The sequence below is a fragment of the Zalophus californianus genome, chromosome 15 (assembly GCF_009762305.2).
Source record: "Zalophus californianus isolate mZalCal1 chromosome 15, mZalCal1.pri.v2, whole genome shotgun sequence".
Lineage (NCBI taxonomy): Eukaryota > Metazoa > Chordata > Mammalia > Carnivora > Otariidae > Zalophus > Zalophus californianus.
In genome coordinates, this window is record NC_045609.1 from 40,649,758 (window position 1) to 40,667,642 (window position 17,885).

A 17,885-nucleotide genomic window follows, 5' to 3' on the forward strand; every position below is an offset into this window, starting at 1 on the left:
GTGAGATGGTCTCCACTATAACCAGCTTTCTACAACGGACAAGGAAGCTAACCACTTTTTGATCCGTGAACTTCCCTGCAACTGGCTTGCTTTGTTGTCCACTCTCTTACTGCCTCCTAGGCATCATAACTCCAATATAGAAAAATAAAATGGTTACAATGTAAATATCTTCCTTTCCTATTGATTTAGACTAAAACATATGAATAGGAAACCATACCAGTCTGAAAAGCAACTTACAAACTCATCAATAAATATATGAAAAGGTTCATTAGCCTAAAAAAAGGACATGTCTGAAAATCAGTTGTAATAACCTTCAATGCAGTGAGCTCACTTCCAGAAACAGTGGGGAATCTGGACATGTTTTATGCAGTATGTAAGATAGTAAATAAGTTCCAATCTAGAAAATAAATATTTGATATCAAATTAAAACTTCTATGAAAATACTATGATTTTATGTTATGAAAACAGTCAAAAGCAGAACCTCAAAGAAATAAAGCTTAAGTTGACTAAAGAAATTCACAGAACATATGTTTAAGGGTAAAGAAATAAACACGATTAATGTAATATGAGAGGTATGGTGGTGTAAGATGCTGGAAATCTCTGCAGGACAGAGCAGATTCTCCTGAAAATACTAAGTCAGGGATTATGAGAAGTAACTGTGGAACTGAAAAACCAAACTTGGGTCAAAGAGAATCAAAGGGTATGGCTACTTACATAGAAAAACTAACCAAGAGAGACACACCTAGAAGGGTAATGGTGAGATTTTGGAATTTGCACAGAGGGAAAATATCTCAAAGCTATATATCTAAACCCAAAATATGTTGGCATCCATATTTCTTAACATCAGTGTCTAACTTTAGAAAGTAATGAAGCAAATACTGTAGCAAATACCCAAGAATTTAATATGATAATGTATCTTAACTTTGTTTTGTAATATTACTGTATTAATTTTGCCAGTCACCACAATAAGCTATTTATGTTTTATCCCATTTAATCAAAGAAACAACCCTTCTTGTTTGATATTCTTTGTCCCCATTACATTGGGGCCTAAAGAAGGTGGTTTCACAAGGCTAAACCATATGATTCAATTCCAAGCCAGACTAAATCTAGAGCCTGAAGAGCTGACCACTAAACAATAATACTTCTCCCAGTCCATGAAAAAATTAAATAATAATATCATTAATACTATAATATTTAAATCAACATTTTATAATGTAAAAGATGTATAATTTCCCCAAACCTGAAAAGAATTCCATAAATACAGTTGAAAGGCACAATTAAATTGATAAAATTCTTTTAAATATGTAACAATAGATCAAAATTAAATATGGTTAATATTAAGAAACTCGTATCTATATAAAAAAACAATATAAGTTTTTCTTATATATTATTTTCAAATATATGTGTGAGTATGTATGCATATGCCCTGCCTTAAATAATCAAAGACCTGTATATGCAAATATAAAATGTTTCCTAGAGTAAATTACCGATTGCTGGTGAATGATATGGCGAAATAAATCTGCCATATATTTGTTGGAGTTGTAAGTTGGTTTGATAGTTCTGAAGGGAAATTTGGCAATGAGCAAACATCCCATAGTAGATCCAAATATACAGAAGTTTAGTCTAAAATAAAGTGGCCCTAAAATAGTTTTCTATAGATGTGGGAATTCAGTGAGAAATGAAATTGATATTTTCAAATCAGTGGGGAAAAGAGGGATCATTCAATAACCAGTGATGGGGAATATATTAATAAATCAGGATCCCATTCTCTCTGCTTAGAAATACATTTACCCCTCAATGATTATAAATAATTCACAGATGTTATTCATGCATCCTTTCTACTATATATTTTAGAACTCATGATTCTGTTTTTAAAGTTAAAATTGATCCATCTGAAAAAGAACTCATAATATTTCAGGTATTGATGAACTGCTTATACAAATAACAATAGCACAACAAGGTAAGGAAAGGGTGCTCTTGAGGGACTGCTTTTTATATAGGCTGGTGAAGGACAGTTGCTTTAAGAGGCAGAGGAAGGGAGGGAGGGACTGGGTCTCTGAGAGATTTCCAGGGGAGGAAACCACCAGTGCAAAGGCCCTGAAGTGGAGGCATATTTGAAAATTGTGGCAGCAGAAGGAAGCCAGCTAGTGAGAGAGGAATGGGACACAAAGTCAGAAGAACAGCCAAGGACCAAATGACTCAATGCCTTTACACCATGCATGAGTTTTAGGTTTTACTCGGAATGAGACTTTCAGCTGAGTAATGATATGGTTTGGCTTAGGTTTTAAAAGTGTTGAGAATAGATGAGTGAGAGCATCATTCAGATGAGGCATGATGACCGTAGGTCATGATAAATGAGTATATTTTGAAAGTAGGACCAATAGAATTGGTTGGTTGTGTGCTGTGTATGAAAGGGAGGAATCAAGTCTGATTTTTAAGGTTGATGGGAGAATTTCAATGTCATTAATTTGTAGAGAAGCCACACACACACACACTCCTTACAATGCAAAAAGTGATTTACATTAAATAACTTATTGTAAATATGCAATACCATCATGAAATGACGTAAGAATTTACTTGCATATATTAGCCGAGGAAAATATACAAAGATGTTCATTACAGTACTGATTTAACAGCAAATCATGTACTCAACCAAAACATTTATTATCTGATAATCAATAAAGTTATAGTTAATCAAAACCAAGCATTTAAGAAGAATGTGGTAGAACCATATATGCTGGACAAATGTAGAAGAAGTGCTATGTGAAATTAATAAGCTTTACAAAAGCTAATTGGATTTATTAAGTGATTTATAGAAGTATGTGCTTAAATAGTCATGGTGTTATTTTTCAGGAAAGAATTACATAGAACTCTTTAAAAGGTTATTTGGGGGACGGTGAACTCAGAAGTGGGTGGAGAGGAATACTTTCATATTTTTATGTTGTGCCTTTATTATTTCAATTTTATAACCACATCCATGCTTCACTTTCATTTTGTAATGCCAACTAGATTTATATGAGCGGTGTACTTAACAATCATTTTTGTCTCTATATTTATTGGCATTTAAAAAAAGAGTAACTGTTTCATAAACTAAAAGTAAGAATATAATATGAAAATACCCATCTAGCCTAGGGAGTAGAGATCCAAGACCCCTCAAACACAGTTCGCAAGAAGATAGGTTCCTAATAAATTTCGGGGGATACAACTGAAAATATCCTTTAAAACATTAGAAGTCACTCTCATTTCGTTCCTGGCATAGAGAAAATTCAGGAGAGCTCTAAACTCTGGACTCACTTAGACATGAATGTATATGGTCATTCTAACAGTTCGAGGCCGTTTGAACCTCAACAAAATATGTATATTTTCTCAACCTATATTTTCATATTTGTAGCCTTATAAGATTATTGTAAGAATTAAATGGAATAATAAATATAAAATATGCTGAGCCCAGTGCCTGGCACAGAGTAATTGTTCAGAAAATGGTAGCTGTTAGAATTGGGGTGGCCTAAAGCAAGTGTAGGGACCAGCATTTACTAACTTCTTCCTTTGAAAATTTTCTCTGCTCTGAATACTTGAAATGTCTGAGAATCCAGGTGACTTGTTTTACTTCTAAGGAAGAATCCAGGGGAATGCCCACTTCAGAATGAGTAAAAAATGTACAGTGTATTATAAAACATGACATTCTATTTCTTTCTTGCTGTAGAAATTAATCCATTTGCCCGAGTCTCTAGAATTACTATTTATATTTATTCAGAAATGATTTGATCCTAATGCATAATGTATTTTATTACACTCAACTTATCCTAATATTAGTTCTATACTTTTTAGGTCTCAACTATTCATGTAGTGGGCTTAGCACAAAAGTGTAGGTTTACACACGCTCTTGAAAATAAGAAGGAAATTATAAAAGACATTTCTAACTTACAAGCTGTATTTTTTTCTGATACATAAATTGCACTTCAGACAAAATAAGAAGTTATATTTCTACCCCCTTCTTCAGCTCTCTTCTCTGAATTTATGCTTGAAGTCAGATCTTAGCTTAAATTAATCTCTCTAAAACACACACACGGCAAGAAAATCATAAAAAAATAAATATAATTATCAAATTATGTTTTTCCATTTTCAAAGGAATTCCTGCCCCGTGTCAGCACTGAGCGGGTGGGCATTGCTTCCCTTTAGAATTCAGCCTTGTAATTCCGTGTAGCCATGATGAATTAAATGCTGGGGGAATACAGAAAGAGAATGGCTAATTTGGGCTGGAGAAGAATCAGTGAAATCTCAGTAAAAGAAATGATAAAATTAAGTCTGGAAGGAGAGGTAGAAGGGTTGTACAGACAAGCAAGGTGAAAAGCATGGCAATGTCAGTGAGAGGCATAAAAGGTATTTAAGATGGGGTGGGGGAGATGGCCTGACAGGAATTATTTTAAGCAATTCGTTTGCACCATATATACCACACACGCAAATAAGCAACAAGAGGTGGAATCTAAATTAAAATATATGTGCATAATTTTAAGTTTGATTTTTAACATCTTGGAAAATGTAAATAGCTTGACTGTTCTTGGAGATACTATAGAATTGATGAGCAATACCAGTCTGTCTCAAGCAAATTGTCAAAGCCTACATGGAGTCAGCATTTAAAATGGTCACTCAGTCAGAACCATCCGCTTATTAAAGTGTTTGCTTAAGAAGCCAGGTGCTCAAGGGCTAATGCATTTATTGATGACATGCGAATTTGCTAAATATTGAATTCTCCTTCATCAAGATGTCAGAGTTGTCATTCTCCTTCTTCTTTTCTCACTTCTTTCTTGCAACAGTAGAGAGAACAAATCAGAAAAGCCTGAGTTCAGCTTTGATCTACAAAAAAGCTAATTAAGGCAAAACAAAAGATAAATGATAAAGAGTGTGAAGGAATAAATTAAGCATTTTCCCCCAAAGAATCTGTGCTATTTAGTCATAATGGTACCAAGGAGTTGATTTATAGTCCCCTATGGAGTCTCTTTTCCTAACAAAATATCACACACATTATATTAAATCACACATTAATTTATTACAAGATAGAAATTATTGCAGCCAGAATTTCATGATTTTAAGATGCCGGCTTAATTATTGGGCTATGTATTAATTAATTAGGAAAATAGGAGGCCTTAAAAGAAATGAATGTAGGACAACCACTGAGTGTACAGGTAGTGACTAAAATAGCTTTAAACCATTAAAGGAAAAATTGTCCATTGAAGAAAATAAACCATGTGTCACCATGTGACCTACCTTTTCCTTGTAGCCACCATTAATGACTTTCCATAACTATTTTCCAGTATACTCATTGGGTGTATCACATTTGGTCACCTAGTCTTATTTTGTGTTAGAGGGTAATTAGTAATCCCAAATGTCTATGTCTTGACCGTCTCCTCAAATGGATGGTTCACATCTACAATTATTTCCTGTAGTTCAGTAGAAAAAGTGCTCTAGTAATGGTACAAACCAGGTTTGGCAAAGGAAATGTTTTGGAGAAGAGGCACCGAATGTGAAGGAACATAGTGTGATAAGGATGAACCAAATAGAGTGGCTAGAGATATGGCAAGAAATGAGACTGAAAAAGTCAATGGAAACAAACACCTTTGAAGAACATGTCTGACACCCCAAGGAAAGAAAAAACAATTATATTGTATTGGTGATGTTTATTTTGGGATTTCAAACACCATATTAACATGATTAGACTTGTGTTAAAGATGGACCACAGTGACAGGTATGCAATATTTGGATTGGGGTAGCAAGAGATATTGAAAATAAATTATAGGTAGTAATCAAGGAAGAAAGAATCTAGGAATCCAAAACAGAAAAATTGTAATTGTCCCTTAAAGATATACTCTCTTGAAAATACATACAAATAATGCAATGCTGCAAAAAATTATTAATTTAAGAGAAACATAAAATTCTATAAATCAGTTTATGTGAAAGGGAATTATTGGATGGATCATCTGGAAATATTCTTTAGATGTAATCTTAAAAAGGCAAAAAATCAGAAATAGAATTGCAATTAAACTGTAATAAGGAAGAAAAATATCAAAATGCTAAACTCCTAATAAAGTATGATCCTTGGGAAAACTGTATAAGTGGGAAATAGAAATGTGAAAGGGAGATTCTAGGCATAAAAGGAGTATTGTTCATTTAAATATTTTGTAAGGAAACTTTACTTTTTTCATTTTGTTTTATTTTAAAAATTTTCATAATATGGGTTTCCCAGAAAATCTATATTTAAAATATCCAGAATGATAAGAAGACATAAACTGTTATAAAGAATATTTCTTGGTAATAAGCCTGCAAATAAGGTATAGATAGCTTAGTCAAGTGTAGTTCTCATTTTCATTTCATCTAATGTACTCATGTGTTTAAACTCTAAATGTGTGGATTTCATATATAATTAACAACTCTATATCATCTTATATATGATCCCTGAATGATTGATTTCTTTTTTTTTTAAGATTTTATTTATTATTTGAGAGAGAGAGAGAGAGCATAAGCTGGGTTGCTGCACACTGCTTCTAACTTTGCTCTAGCCACCTCTAGAGTCCATTGTTGATATAGCATCCAGAGTGATCCTTCAAAATAGTAAATTGTCTTACGCCATTCCTCTAATTAAAAGCTGACAATCGTTTAACATTTCAAACTGTATAAAAGCCATGCACTTAAAGTTATTTACAAAGCTCTGATTCCCTCTCCAAATTAAATTCTTCTACACTATCATTTGTTCACTTTGTTATAGCCTCTCTGACACCTTCAGAGTTCTTTTAACTTGTCAGGCACAGTCCTCCCTTAGGATTTTTACATTCAATGTTTGCTCTAATCAGATTTTTGCCCCTAGGTATAGGCTTGGGAAACTACCTCATCTCCTTGAAGGCTTTGCTCAAATGTCACCTGCTCAAAGGTTGCTCATTTTACTTAAAATTGCACATTTAGCACCCTCCTTCCTCCTCCCAACTCCTTTTTTCCCCATAACTTTTATTTCCCCATAACTTTTATTATCTTTTAACACAGTAAATTATTTACATTTTAATGTATGTAGTGTACATTATTTACCTTCTACTCACAATGGGAATGTAATTTCCACAAGGCAGGGATCTGCAACTATTCTATCCACAGAGGTTAGAACAAGTATTTAGAAGAAAGCATGAAACATAATAGGTACTTACTACATAATTACTGAGTGAATACCTGAATGAATTAAGGAGTGTTCTAAGATGTTATAGAGCTGCTGAAAATAAACCACCTCTAGAAATCTTAGGAGATAATAACTTCTTAATTCTTTGAGAAGTGTTCAGTGTTTTCTATTACATATAGCTGAAGGATTCTGACTGCTACCTTAAAGCCAGAAAGCTTCTGTCTGGGACGTGTTTTGATATTGGTCTGATACTTGGTGTAATTACTGAAACAAACAGTTTCAGAATTTCAGACTTGTGAGAAGGCAGGGAAGATGGAGATGAAAAGAGATATCTGTGATATATTTTAGATGTAGAATTGATATGACAGGTGGAAAGAACTATGAGAGAGTTGCACCATAGTCATACTAAATGTATGTAGATGGGTAGGTTTTCAAAGCCTAAAGAAATGATGACATAAACTGGAAAGGTAAGACCTTGGGAAAATCTGCATTTACTATTTGACAAGTCAGAGAGGATACTTGGAAATTTTCCCAGGGAATTCCTTTTGTGATTTTACACTATACGGAGAGGTAACAGATAATTTCTCTTCCAAAACATGTTCAGCCCAGGTTCTAGTAGAAAATAAGGTGAAACAGAAAGTTGAAATGCACAGATGATTTTGTACTCATGTATTTTTAAAAATAAATAATTTAAAATATACGTCAAATCTCTAATATCACCACTCATCAGTACTAAATACATGAAAAAAAATTGTCATTTTTATGTAATTATACCAGACCAGTGATCCTGCAACCAGATGCCACTTCTTATAACAACAGATGTCAAGATGAATTCTTGCAACTGTTTCCAACAAAATAGTTAAAACACTCTCCAATCAGGTCTGATAGCATACAGGTGTTTTTCATAATGCACAGAAGCTAATTTTCTTTACTTCACATGACAATCATAGATATTTTCTAAACTGTCTTAATGCACCTGTCAACCCAGACCCACTGAACTCATTTGTTGTATTGATTATCAAAGACCAGTCTTTTGGAAAAACTTGAAACCATACCTCATTACTCATTCACATACAATTATACAAGTTTACATTCTTAAAAGCATAGATATTTATACACTATTTTATATTTCTCAGCAGAATGTGTACCCTGGAATATTTTCTAATGACATATGCCCTTAACCTATTGAATGTCTTCATATTGCTATTTGGCTGTTAAGTCACAAGATGACTTGCCCCATTCACCTATTACCATCACATTGAATAATTGTCCAATCAATCTACATAATGAATGAAATAATCTATCAAGTAGTATTTAATTTTATCAACTGATGATGGTATGATTCATCTCTCCAAAGAATGGACGAGTCAGCCGACAAATACTGAATTTCAGAGCTCAGAACTATGCTGGATATCATGAAAGATTATGAAGTCTTTATATTTTATATTGTCGTTTTGAAGTTTTAGAGCTGAAAGAGAAATATAATGGGTCATTAAAATTAAGAACGTTAGTAACTAACAAGATGCAAACTTTTATGTTTGAATTTATAAAATAAATATGAATAGCAAATTGCAGAAATGGGAGCTATCAAGGTAAACTTTTTGAGGTCCAGATTCGAAGAATTTGTTGAGCTTTTCTGAGATGGCAGGAAAGAATGCCAGGCATAGAGTATTTTAAAAGTACAGAAATAAAAAGCATATTCAGAGGACAATTCAAATTTCCGTGGTGACAGAGAGAATATGCAATACTTCTGTTTGTACATACTGCAGGTAGGTTGTGGACAGATTTGGAGTGATTGAAATATAGGAAAATTGTTAACATTAAAAAATAAATCTAGGTTTTGTGATTTTGAGCATGAAAAGGTTAAAAGAAAACTGGTGCTGAATAAATAATGATTGTTAGGAAAAATAAGGGAGAAAAATGGATCGAATGATAGATATGTAACAATGATCTTAGAGTGAAATGACAAAGGTTTTTACCTGTATTATGAAATGGAATTTAAGTAAAATAAATGAACTCATATGTCAATTAAATGGGGAAAAAATCACTGAATATCTAAGGAAAGGTGTGACATGATCAATAAACCAAATAACTTCAGTTCTAATCACCACCTTACCCACTTTTAAATTATTAAATATAACAAAAAATATAGAAGGAATTAGACTATGAACACTGAATGCCACATACTTGGTTATAACAATTACTTCTTTTCCATAGTCTTTTCATGTTTTTAAAAATGAAGTATTAAATTTCAGTTATTCATGGCGTCTTGTAAATGAAACTGCAAAACCTCTCAGAGATGGCAGAAAACTTTTTAAAAGACAAATTCACAACAAAGAGAAAATTTTGGAAAGTGGATCGGTAATTGGTACCTAACTCATTAAATCTGATAGAAACCAAAAGAAAATTTATAGCACTAAAATTATTATCACGTAAACATACCAGAAAATGGAGAAACTGTGGCCCATATAAAGAAAAAAAAAAAAAAAGGATGGTCAATAGAAACTGTCTTAAGCAAGCTCAGATACTGGATTCGTGGATGACACTCATATCAGCTATTTTAAGTATGTCCAGGGAACTAAAGGAAACTATGTTGGGAGAATCAAAGAAGAGTATGAAAAAACTGTCTCACCAAATACAGAACAGCAAAGAGATAGAAATTATGAAAAACAGAAAACTGGACATTTTAAATAATACCATTTGGCAACTCTGAAAATCAGATTCTCCCTCCTTCACAGAATTTGTCTGTAAAGTCTCTGTTCTTTGCCATTTGTAGCTACTGAAATCTCCATTTGATTAGCTTTGTGGTCAGCTAATGATTTGATGGAGATTTCCTTAAGTGCCTGGTAACAAGTCTCTTTTATGTTGACTAACTGTGTGTGTGTTCAGGCACAAAGGAGTGGAGAGACAATGGAGTTACACGGAGGCCAAATTTTTGTAAACTATTCAAACAAGTTGGTATTAATCTGAACTACATTGTTACATGTTAAGATGTTAAGTGTAATTCCCAGGTCAGCCACTAAGAAAATAACTGTAAAAATCGAGTATATAGAAATGCAGTTGGTTTTTGTTGTTGGTCTTGTATCCTATGATCTCACTGAATTCACTTATAGTTTTACAAGTGTTTGTGGTTGTGGTTGTTAAGTCACTGGAATTATATAAAATGTCATCTGCAATGAGAATTTTGCTTCTTTACTAATTTGTATGCCTTTCATTTAGCTGATAATTTTTGAAAATATTTTGACATATTGAATGTTCTATTTCCCAGATTTACTCTTTATGATATCTTTATCTTTACATTTTCTGGGAATTTTTACATTTTGTTCAAGCTTTTAATTTTCTTGGCTCAAGTCTGAGAATTTAAGCCAAAAATCCTTTGTCCCTGTGTTGCACAATACTGGAAACAGAGATCATTTCCTATTCTGTGCTAAACAATTTTAGAATGAATCATACATTTTTTGTTTGTTTCTTTAATAAACAATTCTGGGGTCAATAAAGAGTAATATGCTTGCTCTAGGAAATACTTGCTCCCGGAAGATAAAGTTTGAATCAGTTAACCATCTGACTTACCAGGAGTAACATTACTCCCATCAAGACTTTCTTCAAGGGCGCCTGGGTGGCTCAATCATTAAGCGTCTGCCTTTGGCTCAGTTCATGATCCCAGGGTCCTGGCTTGCTCGGCAGGAAGACTTCTCCCTCTCCCACTCCCCCTGCTTGTGTTCCATCTCTCGCTGTCTCTCTCTGTCAAATAAATAAATAAAATCTTAAAAAAAAAAACTTTCTTCAAGACCCTCACCTCACTGTGCACATTAATCCAAAGCCATTATGTTAGTAATACTACCCAATTCCAAGTCATGCCCATCCTGTACATCTCGCTTCAAAATCACTCAGGCTAGGATCTAGACCCTATAAATGTCCTCCTCTGTTTTCTTATTTGGAAACACAGGTTATGTTCTCCTTTCCTATAGTAAATCTATTAAATTTAGCATTGCTTCATCAACAGGTTTTGGTGGCCTTCTGCAGTATCACAGTTGACATGGATGATCATAACACTTTTATTATTTTAAATTCTCTTCTACATCTAAACTTATTTCCATTTTGCTTCATCTCTTTTTCCTTGATTAGTCTTACAATGTTCTGTTAATCCTCTCCAATTTTATCTCTTTCTCTTTTTGCCTCTGTTTCATTGAATTATAACTTTACTGTTCCTTTCCTAATTTCATGTTTGCCCCATTGCTCCGTTTAAAATTCTTTTTGTTAAAATGCTCATTTTTAAAGATTTGTTTTATTATTTTATAAAGTGTATGATTTAGTGGGTTTTAGTATATAGAAAGTTGTGCAACCATTATCGCTGCCTAATTCCAGAATATTTTTATAATCTCAAGAAAAAATCCTGTGGTCAGTAGTAGTAGTGGTTATCCATTTCCCTCTTACCCGAGACCCAGGTAACAGCTGGTCAACTTTATGTGTAACAGATTTGCCTATTCAGGGCATTTCATCTAAATGGAATCACAGGATATATTGCCTTTTATTCTGGCTTCTTTTATTTAGCATAACATTTTAAAGGTTTTTACAAGTTGGAGATATATCAGTACTTCATTCCTTTCATGAATAAATAATACTTTGTTATACTACATTTTGTTTATCCACCTATTAGTTTATGGATATTTGAATTGTTTCCATTTTTTTGGTTATTATGAATAATGCTGCTATGAACATTAGTTTAATATCTACTTTGCTAATAGTAGTAAAGCTGCTCTGGCTCTCTTGTAGTAACTACTATGTATCTTTTCCATCATTTTATTTTCAACCTATTTGTGTCTTTGAATCTAAAATGTGGCCTTTGTAAATAGTATAGAGCTGGTTCATGTATTTTTTTTTTCTTTTTTACCATTGATTGGATTACTTAATCAACTCATTTAATGTTATTATTGAGGGACCTGGATTTACATCTGCCTTTTTACTTTTTGTTTTCTACAATACCATGATTTTTTTTTGACCCATTAGTCTTCCTTTATACTTGCTCTTGCACTAAATGAATATTTTTAGTGTAACATTTTAATTCCTTTAAAGAAGTTTTTCACTATAATTTTGGTTATTTGCTCTAGGATTTACCATATACATCTTAACTTATAAAAAAACACCTTCATATTAACTTAATTTATATTTAACTTAGTCAATTATTAACTTAATCAATTGAGATATAAAACTGTTACTTCTAGATAGCTCTAGTCCCTCTCCCTCGTTTTTGTGCTACTATTGTTGTGCATATTACATTTATATATGCTACAATCCCAACAATACATTATAACAATTTTTACAATTATTACTTTATATTATTTATGTTAATTAAAGAAATGCAGAGGAAAGGAGAGCAAGTATATATTTATGGAGCTTGCTATATATATCTTCTTGTTTTATCATTTATAGTTTTTTTCATTTGTCCCTGTGGGCTTAAGTTACCATCTGGCTTAATTTCCTTAGTCCAATACAGCTTTGCTCCCAGCCACTTCCTTGGATTATTAGCAAATACATTACATTTCTTTATTTTAGAGTTCCAACAATATGATTACATCCGTATTGTTTTATACAGCTTTTTATAGAGAAGAAGAAAAACAAGCACTTATACTGTCTTTTATAATTGCATAATTACCTTTACCAGTGCTCTTTGTTTTTTCATGATTGCCAACCCCAGTTCTAGATCATTCTGTCAAAGAAATTTCCTGCAAATTTGAATGAATTTATGGGGCAATAAACAGGGGCAAGTTGTGTTGTTGGTTTTCTCTTTGGTCTTCAGAATGAACTTGGAAGGGAGCAGAATAGGTTACCCCAAAACATGTCTCTTTGGCATAAGGACCCTTTTAGTTTATTTTTAAGAAGCAGCAGACAAAAGAAAAGTTCTGAAACCTGAGTAGAAGTGACCCTTTTGTAAGAGACATTTACATTTATAAGGGAAATCTCCATTTGTAAGAGTGTCTCCTTCTCTGTACCAGGAAGAGAAGGATGTCTAAATTCCTAGAAACTCTTTTTTTGGGGAGGGGAAATAAACATATTTTTATTTTTTATTTTTTAAATTACTTTTTTACTTATTTTTTAATGTGCATTTTATTTTATTTTTTATTTAAATTCAATTAATTAACATATAGTGTATTATTAGTTTCAGAGAATCACTGAACTGTGATTCATCAGCCTTATATAATACCCAGTGCTCATACGGAAATTCTTATCAATGGAAAAGGTAAAGACTTAAGTCTCTATAGTAACCTTATACTTGATTACTGTGTTTTGTCTAGTAATCTCCCCTAACTGGCTTTCCCTTTCCCCTAACATGTTCATTTGTCTTTAGCTATAGATGGTACTTAATTTAAGGTAGTGGCTTGGGCCACTTTGGGGAATTACTCCGTTTTCCTGGGTATCTCCTATGTATACAGGAGGTATAATATATGTTATTGAACTTTTCTGTTTTTCTCCTATTAATCTGCTTTTTATTACAGAGAGGTCTCAGCCAAGAACGTACAAGGGTAGAGGGAAAATTATTGATCCCTCCCCTGCAGCACACAGAGAGCACTCTTGCCCCAGTTGACACACAGATTTACAACATGAGGTGAAGTCACCTTAGCTAAACTGCAGATCTGTGATTATTTTTATATGTGACTGAATTTTGTGGTGGTTTATTTTACAGTGAAATTGATTACTAAAATATTAAGAAATACTAGTATACAAGCAACAGATGTTAGAAAATGTAGCAAAAATGTAACATTTAAAATTGCTTAAAATAGCTGTATACAGATACATACCTATAAATTGTGGAGTTCAAATGACCTTTGTCATCTGAGCAGCTACATGGAACTATCCATAGATGGATAAATAGTTTGAGAAACTGATAGATAAAATCAATAGAAAAATAACTAGATTACACTGAGAGATGCATAATAAAGTATGCAAGCAATTTATGAAAAAAAATAGAAATCTTTAGTGTCTGACCTAAGAACCTCAGCCCCTTATCAAAATCAACATAAACAACCTGATGCAACCCACTCTGCCTCTCCCCAACACGACTCATACCCACATCAAAGTGTAGTATGAATACATCTGTCAGACCATGCAAGAGAAGGGGAAACTGTTAGGTCAAGGGAATTTTGAAATTGTTGATTTTGATTTCCCAGCCTTTGCATACCAGAAAGAATTTGAAATGCGTGATTAGCAACATAACCCTCAGTACACACACACACACACACACACACACACACACACTATTAAGAAGTAAATCTTAGGAGAAAAAACCCAAGTGACCAATAAGTATGTGAAAAGATATTTAACCTTCCTACTAGTCAAGGAAGCAAAAGTAATACCATAGTAGTCTTCAAATTCAGAAAATGTTTAAAAACCTCTGTCAATTCCAATGATAAGGATGATTATTTTACTCTGCTTTTGGGAGTGTACATTTTTATCTATATTTTAGAGAAGAATTTGGCAATATATTTAAAGATTAAGATGCACATAGCCTATGACTCATCAATTCTACTCAATGTATAAACTCTAGTAAATATTTCACAAATTTCGGATGGGGCCTTCATATGAATGTACATAAAAGCAATATTTTTAATCACAGTATTATTGAAGCCAAATAAAATGTCCAACATAAGAAAATCTGAATATATTGCAATATGCCCTTACAATGAAATACCACAAAGCAATAAAAATATATAGCCTGGTTATGGGTATTAAGGAGGGCGCATACTGCATGGAGCAGTGGGTGTTATACGAAAACAATGAATCCTGGATCACTACCTCAAAAACTAATGATGTATTGTAGAGTGACTAACATAACATAACAAAATTTAAAAAAAACAAATATATTATTAAAGTTTTATAACGCATGATGGGTAAAATATACTCATTTTTTCTTCTTGACATTCAGAAGTATTTTATAAAATATTAATAGAAAAAGGAAAACATAAATAAATTAATAACATATTTTACCTGTTAATGTTTTATCCAACTTCCACATTGAACTCTGTCCTAATAGTCACCAGAACTTTTGGATTATTTTTACATAGATAATCTACAAATTATGATACTTTTTCATTTTCTCTTTATATTTAAACACTTTAAGCCTTTCGTTTCATTTTCTAGCTGATTATGTGGGTAGTGATATGAAACAGTCTTATCTTGTTCTTGACTTTAACAAGAATATTTCTACCATCCTTTGCTATTAGTCATGAGATTTATTTAGTTTCATAGAGGAAAAATTTATCATAGAGTGCTGAATGTTATACAGTAATTATATAATTACATGTAGTTATTATACAATATAACATACATTACATATAGGTAATAGTCAACAGATAGATAGATAGATAGATAGATAGATAGATAGATAGATAGATAGATAGATGATAGATAGATAGATGTTGAGGTTTTTTGCCCTTTTTCCTATCAGAGTGGTGTTTGGTACTAATAGATTTTCTAATGTTGAAACATCTTTTCCTGAATACATCTCTGAATTTGCTTTACTATTGCACATATTTTATAGGTGAGATGAATTCATATTTTGGAATTGTACCTTTGCCAATAAAGTATCCAGTTTGTACTAGCCAAATAAATTTTCTAATTAGAATCTTGTTTCAGTATCTTTGAATTTGCATAACAAAAAGTTTTATTTGTTCTTGGAAGATTTGCTCAAACTTGTACATAAAGCCATCTAGTGGCCTTTTAGAAGGGATAATTTTGATTACAAATTTAACATCAAATTTTCTATTCATTCAGAATTTTAATCTCCCTTTGAGTCCTTTATAATAATAAATATCTTCAAAATGTATTACAGTTTAAAATTTTTCATATTTAAAAAATCTTTATGTTTGGCTACAAAACTATATAACTTCCACTTATATAACTACAAGTTAAATCTCTTGAATTACTTCAAAGTATTTACTTGTGATCTTTCTCTTTTTTCTTTACAGATTTGTTGATTTGTTGGGCCAAGGTGCTGGGGAGATAGGACTTGCCTCAATGAATGAGCTTTTCTGGCTTTATTCACCCTTTCTATTCTTTATTTATTTTTCTATTTTTTTGATTTGCAATTAGTTTTATATTCTGCCCTCTGCATATTTCTTAGGTTTGTTATATTTTTCCTTTTAAATAATTTTTATTAATACATATATTTAAAAATTATAACTTCCCTTTAAATACTACTTTTGCTAAAGCCCTTAAGATATATGATATGTGTGGTAATTTGCTGTCATTTAAGTGTGTATGATTTGTAGATTACATTGTACAATACTCATAATTATGAGTCAATTATGAATAACATGTTTTTTGTGTGCCTTTTATTATATATATATATTTTTATTGTACTTGTAAAATGTATCATATTAATGGATGAATTTTGTACAATTGCATTCATCCAGTGCATATAGCTTTATAATAGGAGCTCTTGGAAATTTGTTCCATTGTTACATTATACCTTGGCAATTTTATTTTTTGAACTTACATTTGATCCTGAAAAGAAGGAAAAGAATGCGAATTATCTGTTTTGGATTTGCATATGGATAATACATTATGTACATTGCATACATATATATGCATTTATATATATATAAATATTAGTATACATATACATATATAATTAACCTTGGTTGAAAACATACTTATTAATTATCTTTTAAAACATTCTTAAATGTACTATATTTTTGTCTACATGTCCAATGTTTGTTAGGTGCTAGAGCTCCTTCAAACTCCGTAATTGTAGATTTGTTACGTTTAATAACAATTCTTTGTGTATTACATCACTAGTTTATTAGGCGCATATATAGCTTTTCTATCATTTTGATTTATTAATTCCTTCATTATTACATAGTGTCCTATATGTTTTTGCCTAAAATCGTTTTTGTCTGACATTAATTACCTATACCACTTTATTACAAGGGGTTAGTTTTTACCCTATATATGTCTTTGTATATTTCATACCTCTCTGTGAGGTTTTCTTTTAGATATATCCCTTATAAGGACCATGTGGCTATCTGGCTCTGTTTCCATGCTACTGTGAGAACATACATTTTTTCCCATATAAGATTAAATGCTCAACACTTATTCTGGTTATTGACTTAGACTTTGTTTTACATTCCATTTTTGTATTTTTATTTTCTACTGTTCTTTTATAAATTTTTTATTGTTATGTTAATCACCATACATTACATCATTAGTTCTTGATGTAGTGTTCCATGATTCATTGTTTGTGCATAACACCCAGTGCTCCACGCAGAATGTGCCCTCTTTAATACCCATCAACAGGCTAACCCATCCCCCCACCCTACTCCCCTCTAGAACCCTCAGTTTGTTTTTCAAGGTCCATCATCTCTCATGGTTCGTCTCCCCGCCTCTGACTTACTCCCCTTCATTCTTCCCCTCTTGCTATCTTCTTCTTCTTTTTCTTTTTTCTTAACATATGTTGCATTATTTGTTTCAGAAGTACAGATCTGTGATTCAACAGTCTTGTACAATTCACAGTGCTCACCATAGCACATACCCTCCCCAATGTCTATCACCCAGCCGCCCATCCCTCCCACCCCCCATCACTCCAGCAACCCTCAGTTTGTTTCCTGAGATTAAGAATTCCTCATATCAGTGAGGTCATAGGATACATGTCTTTCTCTGATTGACTTATTTCACTCAGCATAACATCGTCCAGCTCCATCCACGTCGTTGCAAATGGCAAGATCTCATTCCT